This window comes from Xenopus laevis, chromosome 9_10S (genome assembly GCF_017654675.1).
Source record: "Xenopus laevis strain J_2021 chromosome 9_10S, Xenopus_laevis_v10.1, whole genome shotgun sequence".
In the NCBI taxonomy this organism is placed as follows: domain Eukaryota; kingdom Metazoa; phylum Chordata; class Amphibia; order Anura; family Pipidae; genus Xenopus; species Xenopus laevis.
In genome coordinates, this window is record NC_054388.1 from 91,924,623 (window position 1) to 91,945,462 (window position 20,840).

The window sequence follows — 20,840 nt, forward strand, 5'->3', positions numbered from 1 at the left end:
GCTAGAATGAGGATGTGGCTAGAGACAGGCCCTGTATCAAGCTACAGAAGATGACATTTCAAAGATCAAGTATCAAGCTTGGATAAGGTTGGTCATACCTGGATCAGACTATAACAGAAAATAATTTGGGAGATGTGACTGATAAAAGCTAATATACTACAGTATATGAAGAAATGTGATAAATAGTAGCTTGTTCCACATGTACCAACCTGTATGAACCAATTAGCAGGTAGCATTTACTGATCTGCTGTCTGAAAGACAACAAATGTTTGCTTGTTATTGATTACTAGACATGAGCATTTACGGGGGAATGCAATAAAAATCGCTAATGGAAAAACTATTCGCAATGCGAAAAGTTATGCCTTTGCGCGAACAAATTTTGCTTTGTGCGAATTTAATATAGCTTTTGCGAGCCCGGAAACTGTTTAGCGACCACTTCCGACAGTGAAAGACCGTTTGCGAATTTTATAGTTTGCGCCAATGCGCAGTCAATGTAATAAAACTTCTTACTGAAAAAGTCATTATGTTTGCTCCAAAAGATTACGACACCTTCAAGCACTTCTTATGAGTGCGCAATTAAAATTCGCAATGCGCAATTAAAATTCGCAATGCAATAACAGTTTAAGGAACAATATTACATTGCGAGATGTGGATTTTTAGTCTTATTGGTGCAAATTGTTTTGCTCTTTGCGACTTTTATTACATTTCCCTGTTAATCTCTTCTCTGAAAGCTTATAATCATTTAATTGACACTGAAATATGGAGAGAGCAAAACTTTTGTTTGGTACATTTGGCCTATAGAATGTTTACCTCTCTCAAACTTACATATGTACAAAAAATATGTTTTTTGACCTAATTGTAAGAGCGCTGATATTATTACAATAACTTACCTATGAGTAATTAGAAAGTCAGAATTAGAAAAGGTGATTTCATCTAAGTAAGACATTGGAACTAAATCCCTTAATTTGTCTATTAAATCTTCCAATTGGCATTAGTAGATCTTTTCAAAATTAAGGAAAAGTAGAAAAATCTAATTTCTCCAACTTCTCTTTCCAGCAGCAAGAAGATCGATTTTTAAATACTAGACTAGACCACTAACACCTAAAAAAATGATGTTTTGAGTTATGTTTATTCAAGAGTATTAGGCTTAGATAAAGTAGCACCAAATTTAGAAATGATTACATGACAAAATGGTCTCCCTACTTTACATTTCTGGATAGCAAAGATAAGGGAAAATATTTCTCATTGAAAATGTAACTGCTGATATGTATTTCAACTTTTTAGGTCATGGCAGAGAAATCTATGTAATAACATCTTGCAAACATGTATTGTTTCTATTCCGTTTTTTGCGGTTTGATATAAATGCCAATAACAATTATTGAAAGAAAAAAGGATTACTAGACTTGGAACTAACTGACTTGTTATATACCCCCTTCATTCAACAAATCTCTTGTTATATGATAGAATGATGCTAGGATGCAAAACTATCGAATTTGTGACTTCATGACTTTTGTAAGAACAATGAGATTGTAATAACTCACCCTGGTGTTCTAGTGGGGATGTCCGTGTTCTTTTGGCACCGTTTCTGTAAATGCGCATATCATCCAGGTTACGTGTTCGGGTATTTATGCCTATAATCGGAAAGGGCAGAACATGATGTCATCAGTTGGCGCGAAAATCAAATATTTAAAGGGCTCTCTGTGTTAAAATCTTTGCCCAATGTAAAGGCTGCTGCCTGCTCTGATTTTGCATATCCCTTGAGTATTCTTCTGGATTCTGATTTTGTACTGTGTTTTAGCATTTGTCCCAGCTAGTGACCTCAACTTCACTTTGTCTATAAATTCCGTACTCCACTGCCCGATTGGTAATGACCCAGCCTGTACCTTGACCACGCTTATAGTTCTCCTCTCCAGTACCAAGTTTGGTTCCCTTGCCTGCCTTCAGCTCTCTCCCTCGTTCTCTCACATAAAGACCTGGCAGCACCCAAGTAGTGGAGGGCTACTCCTAAATCCAAAAGTAGTTGCTAAAGGTGTAAGAGTGAGCCATGACTGGGACCTTGGAGTTTGCTCTGGGTTTCGGACTCCATGAGATAAAATGACTAGGTCAACTTCATCAAGGTCAGAATGGAACCTCTGTACTCACATTTAGCTAGTTGGTGATGTGCTTCTATGTCTCAGGGCAGACACTTCTATTCCAGAGAGACCAGGCCTAAGTGTAATAACCTTCCTTGTTCAAGTGGTGGCTCCACTCACTTAGCACTTGTGCATCTCTAAAGCATAAAGTGTGCTCTGTACCTTGCAATAGTTGCTCCTTCATGGACACAAGGTGCAGTTAAAGAGAGCACATCCTTGTGAGCATATTGTAGATCGAGATCCCCAACCTTTTTTTACCTGTAAGCCACTTTCAAATATAAAAATAACTGAAGAGCAATCATGTCAAAAGTTGCTGGAGTGCCATATAAGGTCCTGGATTGGCTATTTGATAGACCCTATGTTGACTGGTAGCCTACAGGAGGTTCTATTTGGCAGTACAACTGGTTTCTATGCAACCAAAACTTGCCTCCAAACCAGGAATTCAAAAATAAGTTCCTGCTTTGAGGCCACTGGGAGCAAAATCCAAGGGGTTAGCAAGCAACATGTTGTCCCAGGTTGAGGATCAGTGTTGTAGATGATGGATAGCTAATTGGTGTTCAAGTGGACAATCCTGTTTTAAGCAAACTAAACTTTAGCAAGGAGAAAACTGCATATAACAGTTGCAAATATCTTTGTTATTTATCCTATATGCATCTTGCCCCTGCTTTTAAGGTTCAAATGCAACAATTTGCATTTGTGTAAATTCACAAGGTGCTTGAGAAGGTGCACCCAGAGCTCTGCACTTAATTACATAGTTACATACATAGTTAAATTGGGTTGAAAACAGACAAAGTCCATCAAGTTCAACCCTTCCAAATGAAAACCCAGCATCCATACACACACCCCTTCCTACTTTTAATTAAATTCTATATACCCATACCTATATTAACTATAGAGCTTAGTATCACAATAGCCTTTGATATTATGTATGTCCAAAAAATCATCCAAGCCATTCTTAAAGGCATTAACTGAATCAGCCATCACAACATCACCAGTGTATTCCACAACCTCACTGTCCTCACTGTGAAGAACCCCCTATGTTGCTTCAAATGAAAGTTCTTTTCTTCTAGTCTAAAGGGGTGGCCTCTGGTACGGTGATCCACTTTATGAGTAAAAGTTCCCCTGCTATTTGTCTATAATGTCCTCTGATTTACTTGTAAAGTGTAATCATGTCCCCTCGCAAGCGCCTTTTTTCCAGAGAAAACAACCCCAACCTTGACAGTCTGCCCTCATAATTTAAGTCTTCCATCCCTCTAACCAATTTAGTTGCACTTAGTCTCTGCACTCTCTCCAGCTCATTTATATCCCTCTTAAGGACTGGAGTCCAAAACTGCACTGCATACTCCAGATGAGGCCTTACCAGGGACCTATAAAGAGGCATAATTATGTTTTCATCCCTTGAGTTAATTTTTATGCAAGACAGAACTTTATTTGCTTTAGTAGCCACAGAATGACACTGCCCATGTAATGTCTGTTTCTTTCCCTTGCCACTGTGCCTTATGGAAGGTGTGCCAAATGAGGTGCACCTAGTGCAAAACTCACTTTGCACTGCTGTTAATATAGACATAATTCCTGAGTAGTTGATCCTTATTGTGCCACTGCCATTGCCTTTAGCCGTTCAGACTGTACATTCACATCCTGTCACCCATAATTTACCCAAACCTTTCTCTGTTATAGATTCTAGAAATAAATATCAATAGTGATGGTCAAATTTGTCTCGATTTGGTTCACCACGAATTTCACAAATTTCCTGAGAAATACACGCAATTGGTAAAAACTCTGCCAAAGTTGACGCTGGCACCCATGAAAATCAATGGGCGTCCCTTTTTGGGAACCGGTGCTGGAAAAACTTTGACGCAGGTGAATTTTCACCAGCGAATCTTCGCGCCAAATTCGTGAATTTATTCGCCGGTGAATAAATTCGCCCATCACTAAATATCAATTGTTTTCTTGTTTGTATTCCTTAGAAGCCTACAGTATCTTTGCACATATCAGTTCTAAACCTCCTTCTCTATGTAGCTGCTGCTCAGCCCCTTTTGTTCCAAAACACACTATACTTTAAGTTTGCACAATTTTGTATAATCAGCAGGCAGAAAGGTCGCTCAGTGCCAAATTTAACATAGAAACATGCAAAAAGACACACGTCCATCAAGTTCAACCTTTTAAGTCTATTTATTACCTGTCTAACTGCTAGTTGATCCAGAGGAAGGCAAAAAAAAAAAAATATGAAGCCTCTCCAAATTGCCTCAGGGGGGGAAAATTTTTTTTCTTGACTTCAAGATGGCGATCGGACCAGTCCCTGGATCAACTTGTACTATGAGCTATCTTCCGTAACCCTGTATTCTCTCAATTGCTAAAATTTAAGATAATTACATGGCTCCAGGGCAGAACCACAGGGGTCTTCCCTGTTTTAACTAGACACAATTCCATTTGTCATTGTTCTCTGCACACAACACATGGTTGTCCTTATATGATGCTCAGTATGCTACATGTATATCCCTACATCATATACTAGCTATAAAGTTGGTTGTGGATTTGGGGCTCATCGCTGCAGAAAGTTACACTTTTGTGTTTTTAGTTCTGTTTACCATATTTTTGCCTTGGTTTCAATTAATACGATTTTAACAGAGACCCCATGAACATCATGTTTGATTTTCTTTATGGCACTGGAAGGTCAAAGGCATTGAATGCAGCATATATGAATTATATTCTGTATGTATATTAGCATTCCAGTCTGGGCACTATTATTATTCTCTGTAATTTATCCCATTAAAAAAACATCCAAAGTTCATCCAATGTTATTTAATTTGGACTTATAAGTTTGCCTGTTTGAGCACTCCTGGCATTATCTGGGGAGGGGGAGAGTGAAAATTAGGAGGCAGGCCTCTTATTAATGCTAGAACATTTTATAATTGCTGAACTCACAGGTCAAAATTCTAAGCAAACTTTCTGTGTAATTAGTTGAAAAACACATTTCTTGGGAGAATATTTAGCTAAACTGGCATGTACACAATAATGAACTGAAAATCATAGATGCTGAAAGACCAGTTTTACACAAATAATAAATCCTCTGTGGTTTCCTTTTGTTTGTTGTTTTACTTCCCACATCAAATATATTGCCTATGCCTTGATATTTGGTACATATTCTTTTTTTTGCACCTGATATATCTCACTATTAGATTTTCCCCTCAACCCATTTTCCAGTACATCCCCCTTTGTAAAAGTAATTAAGACATATACATTATTTGATAAAAGATAGATAGACTCTTACTAGACTCTGAATTTGGCGTTTTCGGGGAAAATTCCTAAAAAAAACTTGAAAATCGGAGCTTTTCCCGCAAAGGTAATTTTCGGGAAAATGTAATTATAAATAAGCGTTAAAAACCCGAGCGGCTTAGATCGGAGTTTGTAGCAGCCGATATTGAGATAAATTCAGACCTTGATAAATAACCCCTGTAATGTTTTTTTAAACTCTCAAAGTATGATGTTCAAACTCAGGCAATGTTTTTTTAACATCGTCTTTGCTCTACCACCACACTAATTGATTTGAAGGGGGAAATTTAAACTGCTGCCATTCTCACACTTTTAGTAACAGCGTCCCCAAACATTTCACTGGTGGACTTAGGTTAGAAAAAGTGGTTGAAGCCACCAACAGTCAATCCCACATTAAATTTCATTGGTTTAGATTTAAACTGGTAGACACCTGCTGACTGCAGTTCAAGGTTAGAAGAAGTGGGTGGAGGCACTAACCATTAATCAGAGGTCACTCATTGACTTTCTGTGGGAACATTTAAATTGCTGCCATTCTGCCACTATTAAAGTGTTTTTTTACTATATGAGTGTGGTTCAAAGTTATAAAAACTGGGTTGTGCCAACAGCAGCCAATCATATTTCATTCAGTGACTTCCAGGGACGGGCCAAGCCAACAAGGTACCCTAGGCACCCCAGACGGCTACCCCTGCCTCCCCTGTGTGCGTTCGTCATATGAACAGAAGGGAGGGAGAGAAGAGCAATGAAGGGGAAGGGCATGGGAGGGAGGTAGGTGGGAGTGATGGAGGGAGGGGATAGTGATTGAGAGGAGGAGAGAGGAGGGAGGTGAGAGCAGCAGGGGAGTGAATACGGACTAGGGGTAGAAGATCTTCTGAACAGTTACCTGCCCAGCGCCCCCACATCATTGCGCCCAAAGCCTACCCCATGTTTTTCAAACCAGCATGTTTGTTTTCAAACTTCCCTTTCTCGTTGCTTCATATAATCTGGTGTTATTTTCCAGCTAAATGTGCTTAGTATAGAGAAATATCTTTGATAAAATCATTTTATGGTATTTATTTATATAACTTATGAGAACACCCAGTAGACTGTAGATTTTCAGTCTGTCTGCTAGAAAATCCATGTTGGGGATAAAAAATAACCAGACTATATGAAAGTTCCTTTCCTAAATGAGTACATATTTTTGATTTGTCTGTTCTTCTATTTGCAATTACATTTTCAAATAACCACTAAAAATGTTTCTTATGTGGTTTAGAATGACATTTTCTTTCATTATACAAAATTTGTTTTAGAGTAAACATAACAAAGGAAAGAAAATGTGATGCAACTGTAACATGCATTCCCTATTGAATTCTTGGGTTGTGTGCGGAATAATAGCATTATTGTTATATCCGTTAAGCAAAACGTATAGTATTAAAGTGCATTAAAGACACACATATAAGTTATTTTAATGTTTATTTGTAATATTGTAAAAGAGATGTAAAATGAGATGTGATATTGTGTGAAGAGAGTATAAGTGAGTGAACACAAATTATGTCTTTAACATTTGAATTATGTTTTAAAATAAATATATATACAATATATAAATATTTTAAGTGTTTTCTATTTAAAAAATAACATTAATTTCTATGCATAATGTTTGTTTAATAGATGGATTTACTTGTCCTAAGCATATACCTTATTTAGTATAGTTATTCTTTTCGGTTTCACTTGTCTTTACTGTCGTGTAGCTTATTTTTCATATCAGTAATGTTCATACATGTGCCAATATTTGGTTTCGTGCTTGAGACGTTGTCAGTTGTTACATGTTTATGAAAACCCAATAAATACGTTTAAAAAATAGAAAACATTCATTTCGCCATGGGAAGCTATTAAGTAATAGGCTTTTGCAAGCTACCTGTATCGTTTCACCAGGGAGGAGAATACTCTGCAGGTAAAGTCCTCCACCTCCACCTCATTCCGGCAGATTCTTACCAATATTCCGTTCTCCCCCTCCTTGCCAAGATAAATCACACTTTCCCTCCCCTTTTCGGTTGCTCATACAAAATTCTGCTATCTCTTATTGCTTCAGCTCAGCCTCAACATCCCTCCTAGCCACTGCTCAGCGATTTTACCTTCCCTTATCCAACTTTCCAATATCCTGCTCTTAACCCTCTTCCCCAGAACAAATACAATAAGGCTTTCTTGTTCATCCACAATCTACTTTCAAAGGATGCTGGTAGTTTTAATAACCCAACACTGCAGGTTGGACATGTCTGCATGTGGATGATGAAAACGTCTGCAGGGGCTGATATAGTCAGAAAGCTGTGGCATGGGGCTTAGAATTATTGTAATTGAAGATAGGTCTGAAGAGGTTATGGGGCATATCCTGATGTAGAAGGCTAATATGGAAAAGAAAACTAGCCAGCAATCTTTTTCCAAACTAATTGCAATTACAATTTTACATTGAGGAACTGTATGATAATTTGCTGCAACATTTGATAATAAGTGTACTGGGTGGTGTATTAAATAAATATTAAATAAATTAAGATAAATTCAGACTTTAATAAATAACCCCCTTAGTGTACTTTGACTAGGGAATAGTCCGAGTTCGATTAGAATTTGAAAAAAATTCAAAAATTATAATATCAAAATGCATCATGTACTGCCTACTATTCACCATCTAAAACCTGCTGAATTGCTGTTTTAGTCTATGGGGGACCTCCTAGAACCAATTTGGAGTAATTTGGTGGACTTTGAACAATCAAAGTTTTTTTTTTTTTTTTTAAATACTTCGAATCAAATTTGATCGAATACAGTCTACTATTCACTCAAAGTTAAAAAATTTGATTTTTTTTTAATACATTTCGGTTGGTCTTTTTTTATTTGAATTTTGAGTTTATGGGAGTTTAAAAAAACTTTGACCCTTGATATTGACATTGAGTAGCTTTATTATACCATTCTCTTTTTATTTACATCAAGGGGCAGATTTATCAAGGGTCAAATTTCTAAGTGCAAAAAACTTCGAAATTCGACCATCGAATAGGCTAGTTCGACATTCGAAGTCGAATTCGTAGGATTTTTAACATTGTACGATCATACTACTAAAAACTATGTTCTAGGAGGTCCCCATAGGCTAACATAGCAATTCGGCAAGTTTAAGGTGGTGAAGACTCTAAGTTTTTTTAAAGAGACAGTACTTCGATATCGAATGGTCGAATAGTCTAAGCATTTTCAATTTATTTGTCCACTTTTTTTGGAAACTGGTTTGTAATAAAGGCACACAAATGGGGCACCTCCACAAGTATAAGTACAGGTATGGGACCTGTTATCCAGAATGCTCCATATCTTTCCATAATTTGGATCTTTATAGCTTAAGTCTACTAGAAAATCATGTAAATATTAAATAAACCCAATAGGTTGTTTTTGCTTCCAATAAGGAATAATTATATCTTAGTTGGGACCAAGTAAAAGCTACTACTTTATAATGGAGTCTATGGGAGATTTCTTAATTTTAAATATATTGAAAAGAAGAGGCACTTGTGAGCATTTCATACACAGTAAGGGCTTCTATGGGCAGAGATTTGGCGTACGTGGCAAGTCAATAAGAGACACGGGGACACTTTGTTGAATATAGACAGTTCAGCAAGTGGCTATAGAATAGAACCTGCATCACAGATCATCTAAAAATAGACTACTCTGAGCCGGCATTAATTAAATTAAACATAATTAATGTGCCTCCCATGCTGCACATCCCATTCACTTCAAATCGCCGAAATGAGTGAATCAAATCCATGCTCCAGAGCCTGGAGGGAATTATCCTGATTTATTAAAAAAGAAAAAATATTAAGTGTTGTTCAGCAAATGCTACAATTGCAAAGGATAAATATAAATTCATATATTCTATTGTGTTGAGATCTAACATTATCTCCAGCATTCTCTGCTTGGATCTCAGCACTAATCATTGGAAATATACTTAAAATGAATGCTATATTTTATCCTGTTTTTAAAGTCTAGAGAAAGCTATGGGAATATGCTGTCAGTGGCACTTGTCATCAGTATATCATGACTATGCTATGTAATTGTCTAGCATGTAGCTTAGAACTAGTGATGGGCGAATTTTGGACGTTTCACTTCATCGAAAAATGTGCGAATTTCCCGGGTAATACGCGAAAAAGCAAAAAATTTATTTGGCACAAATTTGCGCCTGGGCAGTGTCAGGAGCAACACAAGCATGAACAATACTCCTGGGGTACAAAATACAGACTGTTGTCTTTTGGTAGCCCCTATGTGGACTTGCATCCTACAGGAGGTTCTGTATGGCAGTACACCTGGTTCTTATTCAGCCCAAAATTGCCCCCAAGCCAGGAATTCAAAAATAAGCAGCTGCTTTAAGCTACTGGGAGCAACATCCAAGGGGTTGGTGAGCAACATGTTGCTCCAGAGCTACTGGTTGAGGATCACTGGTCTAAGGCATCTCAATTCAAGACTGTTCATGAGAACTGAGGGGCTGTAATTCAGGATCTTTTACCCATTTTCCTCTCCGTATATTGTTTCTATTGTTTCTAGCAGACTCATATTGCTGTCTTTTTTTATGAGCCATTTATTCTTTTGTCAAGCTCTGAGCTTAATTATATATATATGTAATGCTTCACTTGCTGTTGAGGTGTAGCTCAGAACAAGCTGATGAACTGATTTTCTTGAAAATGTAGTGCACTTCTATTTTTTTAAATCTATTTCAAAACACATGCATTTCTTTGATATTCATCATCTCTTTGGAAAACATTGTTGCTTTAAGCGTGTCCTATCTGAAACCTTCCTTTTCTTTCTTCAGTATTCCCCCGATCTTCTGCCTTTCTTCATAAAGATTATTACCTGGGAGAAAAATGCCCCTCATTCCCAGCACTAAAGTAGCGAGAAGCACATACAGGCTATTTGATCCTTTGTCTTGCAAAGTAAGGCACAGAATGCAGCTTGATGATAAACGTTCCATTTTGTGCAATTGCGATATTCTATGATAGCAGGTGTCATAAATTAGATGGGTTGAAAAAAAGATATATGCAGCAAAGATAGCATCGTTTACCTTATTGTGCTTAACTTAATGGACAGTGATCTGATTAATTATGTTCTGCAGCACCTTGAGAAAATATAAAGTGCCAAAAAGTTAGTTGTTTTAAAGAGCTCCTTTTTCTCATGAGAAATCTTTCTTGAGCTAAAGGGAAGTTATTTGTCGGTCAGTCAATTTTGTGTAGCTTGTTATTGCAGATGCAGTCGATATTGGCACTGCTTTATTCCTTGGGATACTATATCACTAGAGAATATTGGTTCCTGTGGCTGGTAAAAAAAAAAAGAAGCTATCACCTCATACAGATGAGGCAGGGTTTATTGTAGTGTGACCATATTCTCTGGACCAGACTCCAGCACCTACAATTCACATTGTTAATACATTCATGGGGTATATTCTCCGCCATGTCATTGTAAGTCTATTTTTTGTTTAGTACAGTTATGGGAACTGTTATCTGGAATCCCATTATCCAGAAAGCTTCAGATTATGGGAGAGACATCTCCAGTAGACCCCATTTTAATCAAATAATTTAATTTTTTTTTAAATTATTTCCTTTTTCCCTGTTGGATTAAGACAGTACATTGTACTTGTCCCCAGCTAAAATATAAATAACCCTGATTGGAGGCAAAACAATCATATTGGGTTTAATTAATGTTTAAATTATTTTTTTAGTAGACATAAATTATAGAGATCCAAATTATGGAAAGAACTCCTTATCTGGAAAGCCCCAGGTCCAGAGCATTCTGAATAACAGGTCCCATAATATCCAAAAAGTACTAGTGTAGAGCATTCCAATCTTTGTTTCAGATCTGTTCAAATTCGTCCATCTTTAACTGCTGGTAAGCACTGCAAAGTATTGCATGGGATGTCTGTCAAGTAATCCCAGGAGAGTGGTAATAATCCACTGTGTGCATTTTTGAGACATTATTATATGTTACCATTTGAAGAAAAGCGGAATTAGACCTTAAAAAATATAATTCGATCATTATCACCCAACAAAAGATTAGTCGACATCTCTAGTGGCCTTTTGAACAACCATTCCACTCATATGTAACCCAAAGTTATATAGTAAGTACATTTTTTGGTATAGTTGAGAACAGGTTGTCAGACTGGAACACCAGGGACCCACCAAAAGACCTGAATTAATATCACTAGTGATGGGCAAATTTATTCGTCAGGCACGAATTCCCACGTTTCGCGATGGGCGAATAAATTTGCAAAACTGCCGCTAAAATTCACCGACATCCAAAAAAAATTGGACGCCAGCGTCCGTTTCGTTTTTCACTGGCGTCAATAATGAGACGCCGGAATCAAAAACGAGACACCGGCGGTGTTTCACAATTTTTTTGCTGTTTCACTGGAAATTCGCAAATTTTCCGGAGAAGAGAAACGGGACAAATTTGCCCATCACTAAATATCACGTTAATGTGTCAGCTCTATGCTATGATCTTCTGAGCAGTTCATTTCCCTTCAATAACATTTATGTAGCTTCAGAAAGTCAAGCCATTTCTACTTTCCAAAGAAATGAGGTCCCATGAAATATTTAGAGAATCCTGGTAAAGCTGGTGCTGTTAAAATTTCTGTAAATTTAATTTCCTTGTCTTTTTAAACATTTATCGAGTGTATAATTTTGTGCTCTTGCTATAGTTTGTGGAAACATGAGAGGTCTTTAGCCTTGTGCTCAAATTGCTGAGTTCACCCAGACTTAAATCATAAAGCAGCAATAATAGGTTCTGGGTTCACTGCGTTCATATGCTGTTCTAAGCTTCCTTGAAAAGCAGATTGCTGTTATAAAATTCCCCTAGTACAAAACTGGTTTAACATACAGTTACGTTTCTGAAGTTATAGCCAAAGGGGGCTTGTGTATCAATATGCTGCAAATGCTGTTTCTTATAGAAATTATGTCAAGGGGCATAAGACTTATTGTCTGTCTTGCACAAAAGTTCTGTTTATTACTTCTTGTGTTTGGTGAAGATATAAACAGTGTTGCACAGCTGTAGCAAAAGAATGGTTAATGTTGTCAAGCAACATATAATCTGCTACAGTAAAAGTTTCTCCACAACAGAAGTAGTTTCTTAACTTTTTCCCTAACCGCTTGCCACCAGCAATGCCTTTGACTGACAGATAGGGACCTTTTCACTGACAGATTCTTGATAACTTGCTTGGTCTTACCCGTTGTTTCCAACCAGCTACCAATAGTGCTGGCTTGACTAAGCCAAACTACTATAAACAAGTAGTGATGGGCGAATTTATTCGCCAGGCGCGAATTTGCGGTGAATTTGCGCGTTTCGCCGCCAGCAAATAAATTCGCGAAACGCCCGCGAAAATTCGCCGGCGTCAAAAAAATTTTTTCCGAAAAAACGGACGCCGGCGTAAAAAACGGGCGCCGGCGTCGAAAAACGGACGCCGGCGCCGTTTCGCTAATTTTTCGCCGTTTCGCGCGAAATACGCAAATTTTTCGGCGAAACGGCGCAAATTCGCCCATCACTATAAACAAGCAGGAACAGTGAGCACAGAGAAAGTAAGAGCTTTGCAAGAGGGAAAATGGTTGAGAAGGGGGAAGAAGAGACACTGGAATAGAGCAATAGATAAATGGGAAGTGGAGAGAATAGATCAGAAAAGGTCACAGACAATAAAAGAAACAGGTGGAATAGTATCAGACAACAGAGGAGAAAGGGGTGGGAGATATGGGAAGTGCTGAAGAAAAATAAGAAGTGGGTAGAAAAGGGCAGTGTAATGTAAGGTATCCCAAGCTCAGAAATAACTCCAAGGACCCGTTCACAGCTCACTCTTCTACCTATAGCAGCCACCTTTGGCTTTGGATGGAGCCCTCCTGTAGGTATTTTTATTACTCAGACCTTGTTTATAAAAGCAAAACTCACAGAAAAGGCTATTCAAATAAGTGAGGTTATTTATTAGACAAAGACAAACAAGACAAGAGTTTTGCCTAGGAAGTTGTCACAATCACACCACAGCATAGTACTTCAGTGTGACAGGAGAACTTCCCAAAGTCACACACAACAAGCTTTTGTACCTTTTTACAGAGCATTTACCATAAGAGCAAAGGGTACACGGAAATACCATACATGGTCAAAAGCCCTCCTTCTATATTAGAAGGCATGTAAGCTTACTATAGTAAATATTGCAATACCTGTTACATCATTTTATGTTTCTCTGATTCCAATATACACAAACCATAAAATATATGCCTGCTAGTTTGAGACAGGATGGGTGCAGTTCTGAAGCAACACTTCTGTATCTAACTGTTGTTTGACTTCTGTCTGCAGAGTCTTGACCTTTGGTCAGCATGTCTTTGTATGATTACCTGAGACCACTATCATTAGCGTTCCCTTCCCCCCTTATCTGCCTTAGGTCTGGCCTTTGTAAGTACCAGGACGAGGGGTTTTGATCTTTAATTTATATTAATAGTCCTAAATACCAGCCATTACCTATCATGGAATAGGGTGTTCTCATTATTTTATTGTTAATATCATTATTTTATTGTCACTCCGCTACTCAGATGCTGCCAGGACTTAATGTGAGAGGACCAAGGAGAGAGTTCTGAGCAGGCAAGGGAACCGAACATATGCGGAAAGGACGGAGGAGCATTTAGCGAGGCGCGGAACAGGCAGGGTCAATACCAGACAGGCAATGTGGGACCAAATCAGACAACGGCAGCAAAGTCAGGGTTACAGGCCAAGGTCAAAACGAAGAGTGGTAGCGCAGCACCAAATCATGATCCAAAGAATAGTCATTACAGGTCGGGGTCAAATTCAGGCAGCAGATAAACAGGTCAGGGACACGCAAGAATCAAAACCGGATAACAACTAGAAACCGCACCCAGGAACTTATGAAAGGACGTTTACGTTTCGCAATGAGAATGGAACATTTGCTCCTTTAAATATTTAAATTTCGATCCAACCGCGATGATATCACCTAGAGCTACTAATATAGCTGAAAGTACGTGTCGCGCAAACCTGAAAGCAGCGACGAACAGGAGCGTCAGGAAGCTGGCGTCCCCACCACTACACTAGACTACCAGGTACTCTTACAGGCAGAACATGAAACAAGGAAAAGGTTTAGATTAGAACAGGAAAGATGAACAATAGGAAGAACACTTTCTGTTCTTTATGCAATTAATTGGTGACTATATCTAGTCTTCTTTTACCCCCTTCCATAATCTTCCTTTTCTATAATTACCTTATGGAAAAAGCAAGGCACATGGCTTAAACAAAGTGGGGTCATTGGAAAGTGGAAAATAGACACAAATAGAAAACTCCAGACATAGTAGCAGCAGAAAGGACCACAAGTTTGCTTATTTTATATATTACCCTATCATTACTGTTTGCATTCTTTCAGTATTCTCACAGTCCTTTGCCTAAGAAGCCATTCTCGCATTTGAGGTGCACTCATATATCACTTGAAACAAAACAATCCACTTGGGTTCATATCATATGTAAATGATTTTTGCACATCGTGCAAATTTGCCGCGAATTTGCGCCTGGTGAATACATTCGCCCATCACTACTTACTGGTATATCTAGCATGAATTAAGATGTATAATCTCTACAGATGCTCAAAGGATAACTATTAAACATGGAGCATTCTTCAGTATGCATCCATTTGATTTTCAGGTTGTTCTGTCTTAATTGTCTTAAGAAATAATATTGTTGCTTTTAACATAATACTAAAATATTTTTTCAGATGATATACAAAAGAGGGTCACCTATTAGTATACAGTTCACACAGTTTACTATTGTTTGCTTAAAAAACACTTGCAGTCAAATTGCTCAAAGCAGTCGGCAGTTGCCCTAAATGGAACTTATTGGACATTCACTAGTTTGACTTGATTTTCCAAAATGTTCTAAATTAAGTCTCTTGAAGCCGAGCACTTAGGGGGTTATTTATCAAAATCCGAAAAGTTCTTCTGAAAACTGCTTCGACCAAATCCGCACTGACTAACCCCTCCCCTTTTTATCAATACATTTTTCCAAAAATTTGGACTACATTTATTTTATGACATAACTCCTTAAAATAGTTGCCTATGTATGTGCCTTAAATCAATGTGATTTCCCCAAGCATAGCTGACTGTCTTACAGTTATTAGCTGTCAACCTGACTTTTTCAGCTGTTAATAATATTAAAATAGTATTTTTTAGTATCCCCCCCCCAATGTTTCAGTAGTTAAGCAGCAACCACAATATGTATGGTGGAAGTATGGATGGAAGTATTTGGGTATTTCTAAAAGCTCTAATATGTAGTCTATAGTAGTCTATAAAAGCTGTGTAAGCCATAAGTTTTGTTCCCGTAAAGTGTGCAACTGATTAATTACATTGTGACCTTAAATAAGACTAAAAGCTGTCGATTTCCTCTTGTTAATTTCAAAATGTATTCTTCAGAGTGCACACGACAAAATTTGGAGGGTGGGTGGCGTATCAAAGTTGTTTGCACAGTCATTCTTCTTAGTGACAGACACTAAGAAATGCAAATAAATTCTGTCTCCAGACTCCTGCTCTGTTGGCTGCTCTATAAATAGATAGTGTTTATGCAGTTTGTTGCATCCCTCAATCAGTTGCATTGATTCAGATCTCACTGTCCAGCTCTGGTCTCAAACAAGAAGTTCTGAAAAGCAAGACTGAGTGTCAGCAGTTTATGTACAGTTCCTTGCTACTAGGGGTGCTGATTAGATTCTAGAATCCCCAGCAATATTTTTTATGTCCTAAAATAGTTCAGCAGATGCCTATTTAACGTGTCAGCCAGCACCTTTTGAGCCCTCTACTCCCTTGGAAAGCCATTGGGTTTTCTTAATGGTTTTCTGGCCCAGCAGATTAAAATACTTCTCTGCAATCAGCTCAGGAAATCATTGATTTATCCAAGTATCCAAGATCAATTTTAGGTGATTCTATCTGCTGACAACATTGTATAATACTTCGGGGCAGATTCACTAAGGGTCGAATTTCGAAGTTAAAAATACTTCGAAATTCGACCCTCGAATTGAAATCCTTCGACTTCGAATATCGAAGTCGAAGGATTTAGCGCTAATCCTGCGATCGATCGATCGAAGGATTTTTCGTTCGATCGAACGATTAAATCCTTCGAATCAAACGATTCGAACGATTTTAATCCAACGATCGAAGGAAAATCCTTCGATCAAAAAAAAGGTTAGCAAACCTATGGGGACCTTCCCCATAGGCTAACATTGACTTCGGTAGGTTTTATCTGCCGAAGTAGGGGGTCGAAGTTTTTTTTAAAGGGAAAGTACTTCGACTATCGAATGGTCGAATAGTCGAACGATTTTTACTTCGAATCGTTCGATTTCGTTCGAATTCGAACGAATTTAACCAATTCGATGGTCGAAGTACCCAAAAAATACTTCGAAATTCGAATTTTTTTCATTCGAATCCTTCACTCGAAGTTAGTGAATCTGCCCCTTCATCTATATAATACTTACAGTAATAAATAAAATGCCAACCTTGCAACTATGGATTGAACTGGGAGATATTACGCATTCAAATTGTATGCTTTTTCTAATTGCTTAGGGACAGTCCCTACAATAATCTGCCTGGGGCCAATTTACACTAAAGTTGGCCCCCGATAATGGCAAAAAAGTTCTAGGAATGCATAACTGTCTAAAATTTGTGGCATGTAAAACACCACTACAATCAATGTGATTTTTCTTACATCCAGTTGACTTTCACTTTCTCTGTTTTTGTTGGGTGGAAAACTTTTCACCTAAAAGCGCAGACTTTCCAACCTTATGTATCAAAACATACATTCATCAGCTTTAAAGTAAAAGGAGACAGACAATGGTTAATAGTGAGGACGAGAAGGAAATAGCAAACTAGTTGTTCCATTGCACCATTTATGTTGAAAACTTGTACATTGTTGTGGCATAGGATAATTCTTCCCAAAAAGAGGTCAATTGCTATTTATTCATGTACATTATACATTCTTCAGTAGAAACATTTGTGTTGGTAGCCTCCCCAACTGCTTTCCCTGACATCAATGAAAATATTAATATCCATTAATACATTCACATCAAGGGTCTTAAGTTCATGTCATGAGCTCAAGTAATGTATTCCTTATTATTTTATTTTATAACCAATTATGGGTTTGTGCTAAACTCTTGTCTTTGCCAATAATAACCCTTTTTACCATTTTATCCCTTTCTGTGTTAGATTATCCATCAATATCCATTTGTGCTTTTGTGCACTGAGATAAAAAGTGAAAGGGTTTCCCGTGTGCAGCATCTGGGACTCATACGCTTGAAATGTTTACATGACAGAAGCCAACAACCCCTTTGGACAACAGAATACACTCTCCAGTGTCCTTAGACATCTGGAACAAAGCATCACTCAAGTGGAATCATTGTTGTTTTATGGTTTCTCTTGTGAAAGCATAAATTATCATTGAACCAACATAGTGTTCATTGCTTATCATATTATGGTCTAATACTCTACAGGAGAGATGGGCTTTTTATCACAGTGTAAAAGTATTCCTCACCTTGAAGATAATCACGCATCATTAGTCATGTTAGTCTACTTAAATGGATCAAGACATGCATCACTCTCAATATCCATGTTTCCTGTACTAATTATTATTTATGGTATACATGGGTGTGCAATTTTCATTCACTGTGTTTTGCTATAAATAACAACCAATCTACCTTTTAGGGAAGGGCACACAAAGAATATAAACTGTGAAACAGTATTAGTAATTGAAGGTCAAGGACTTATGAGATGCATGGTTACCATAGATGTAGCAAGCAGAGGGGTGGATTAGAAGTGAAGTACAGTAATTGGCATATATTTGTCCTTTATTTATTATGTATATAAATACACTCTGCAATGGAAACTATTTTTTAATGCTCTATTTTACACAAAGGCTTAATTTATACATAGCAAAGGAAGGACAGAACACTCACTGTATGCAATGAGACGATAAAAGGACACACAATGGGATGGCTGAGCATGCCAGTATTCTAAGAATTGATTTGATTAGAAGCTTTTAATCATACATAAGTATCTGTCCAAATGAGATGGCTCTGTTCTATTTCTGCTGCCATATATCTGCGATGTTGTGTAATTAATTCAGAAAGTATGTTCAGGCTGCAGTAGGCATTCTATTGGCACTGCTATTATTTTCAATAGTTTGCACTGTGTAGGATAAAATAATGCATTATTTGTATATTAATTAACTTACAGTGTACAGTGAACATTGTGTTGCCTTCAGAACAGGATTGGTACTTACTGCAATCTGCAAATTGATTCTAGTGGATGAAGATGAGATGCAGATCAAGGACCAGCATTGGACTGTGGGTTCAGGGCTTACCAGGGATGTCACATCAGCGGCCTGTAACCTCATGGGCCCCCCTCCAACACCCCCAAAAACCTGAAGTAGCGCATCTCAGGCATGGGGAGCAAGTTTAGTCTGGCGGTGCCCAAAAGGATTGTACTCCTCACTTTACACTCTAGAAAATGTTATATGTCACAGACTGTATGGAGATCTCTCACTGCAACCACTTCTGAGAAATATTGCAACCAAGATGAATATGGGAGACATGTTAGTAGAATATACACAGAATTCTCAGATGTGGAGTTTCCCAACTGGAGACAATTCTGAATTTGTTTTGAGAAAAATCTCAAGCCATGTTCATGTGAGAAAGGAGGAAAACCTTGGGTCGAGTAGAGATTGGAATTCATGCCTTGGCACCAAGATCCATAGGCTGCATACAGAGGAAAACATTGTACAATGTAGATATACCTGTGGCTTCTTCACAACTGAACCCTTTCTATTTCTTCTTTACAGTTAAAAATCCATTGCATCAATGGTGCATAACTGCCATAGAAAAATAGATTAGTGGTGGACATTCTCATTATGATTACTTTCTATGATGAATGACTGGGACTGGGCAAATTTGCCTCAGTGCAATAACCCATAGCAACCAATCAGCTTCTAGATTATTATTTTAAGTAACTGATTAGTTGTAAATTTGCCCGATTGTAATATATAAGCCCCACTGTCTGCAGTTGCATTAGGTAAAAACCATATAGAACTTTTTTCACAATTCTCCCTATGAAAGCAGACAGATTTTCCAAGCAGTTTATTTTGTACTTTATCTTTAGCTATGTAATGCATTTTCATGTGCCCCTTGCTCTCTTTCCATTTTTTGCCCTGGTTCCTATATCTGGTGATAAATGGAAATGATAACACATATAAATATAATGGAATATTCAGAGTTGTGGCCAGCGAGCCACAACAACATTGGTACGGTGCACTTTATTTTCTATAAAATTCTCAATTGTCTCTTGTAATCCTTGGACAGACTCCCAGTACTATGCTCACATAATGTCATTGCCATTCCCTGAAATATTCAGAAAAGGTCAACTTTTCTCATAGCATTTATACTTTCAAGGTCCATTGCACTGCTCTTCAATATGTTGCAGTATCCTGTGTATGCCATATAGAATATACAGTAAAACAATTCTTTGTACAATGAAAAGAGAATCAGCTGACAATAGAATAAATGAATCATTGAAATGTGTGGATTGTTATTATAAATACAATTAATAGCTATAGGGTAACTGGACATCATGTCAGTATGATTAAATCATGAACTATAAGGGTTCATTCATGACCACAAGTACAGCACTGTTGAAGTTGTACACATATCCCCACAGTCAGTTGCACTAAAAAGTCTTATTCATTAAAGGTACTTGTGTCAAACAATGCTCCCTGAGCTACCTCCTATTCTGTATACAGTGCATAGTTGAACCATGGAGCTACCACCACCACCACTGAACCAACGCTGTCATCATGTATTTTTTTTAACTATTATTTATCCAGAATACTTGGGACCTGGGGTTTTCTAAATAAGAGATTGATCTGTAATTTGTATCCCCTCCATGCTACTTAAACATTTTTTAAATATTAAAGGAGAACTAACCCCTTATAATGAATATGGCTAGAAATGCAATATACTGAATTTACTGCACCGTCCTAAAAGTTCAACATCACTATAACAGTAATTATTCTTTAAACATATCACAGGAGCTCACAATTTAGGGTTTTAGAGCATCAATCACCCTGCACATGCTCAATGTGCTCCGTAGCTGCTGTTGAGAAGCTGTTGTGACAGGGACGTTTTTTACATTCTAATGCTAATTGAACTGGTTTCTGTGCTTCCGTGTAATGAGAATCTGAATTAATTACTAAGCAGCCTTGTATTGTGACATATATCCTATATATATAGTATGTTGTGAGTTGGTCCCTAAGCTCAGGTAAATGGCAGTAGCTTATGGCATGTGCTGTGAATCAAGAAAAGAAGGTGTGGAGATACTGGAGCATCTTCAGACTGTGGTCACCTTGTGCTGGTACACAACCCCAAAACATAATGTA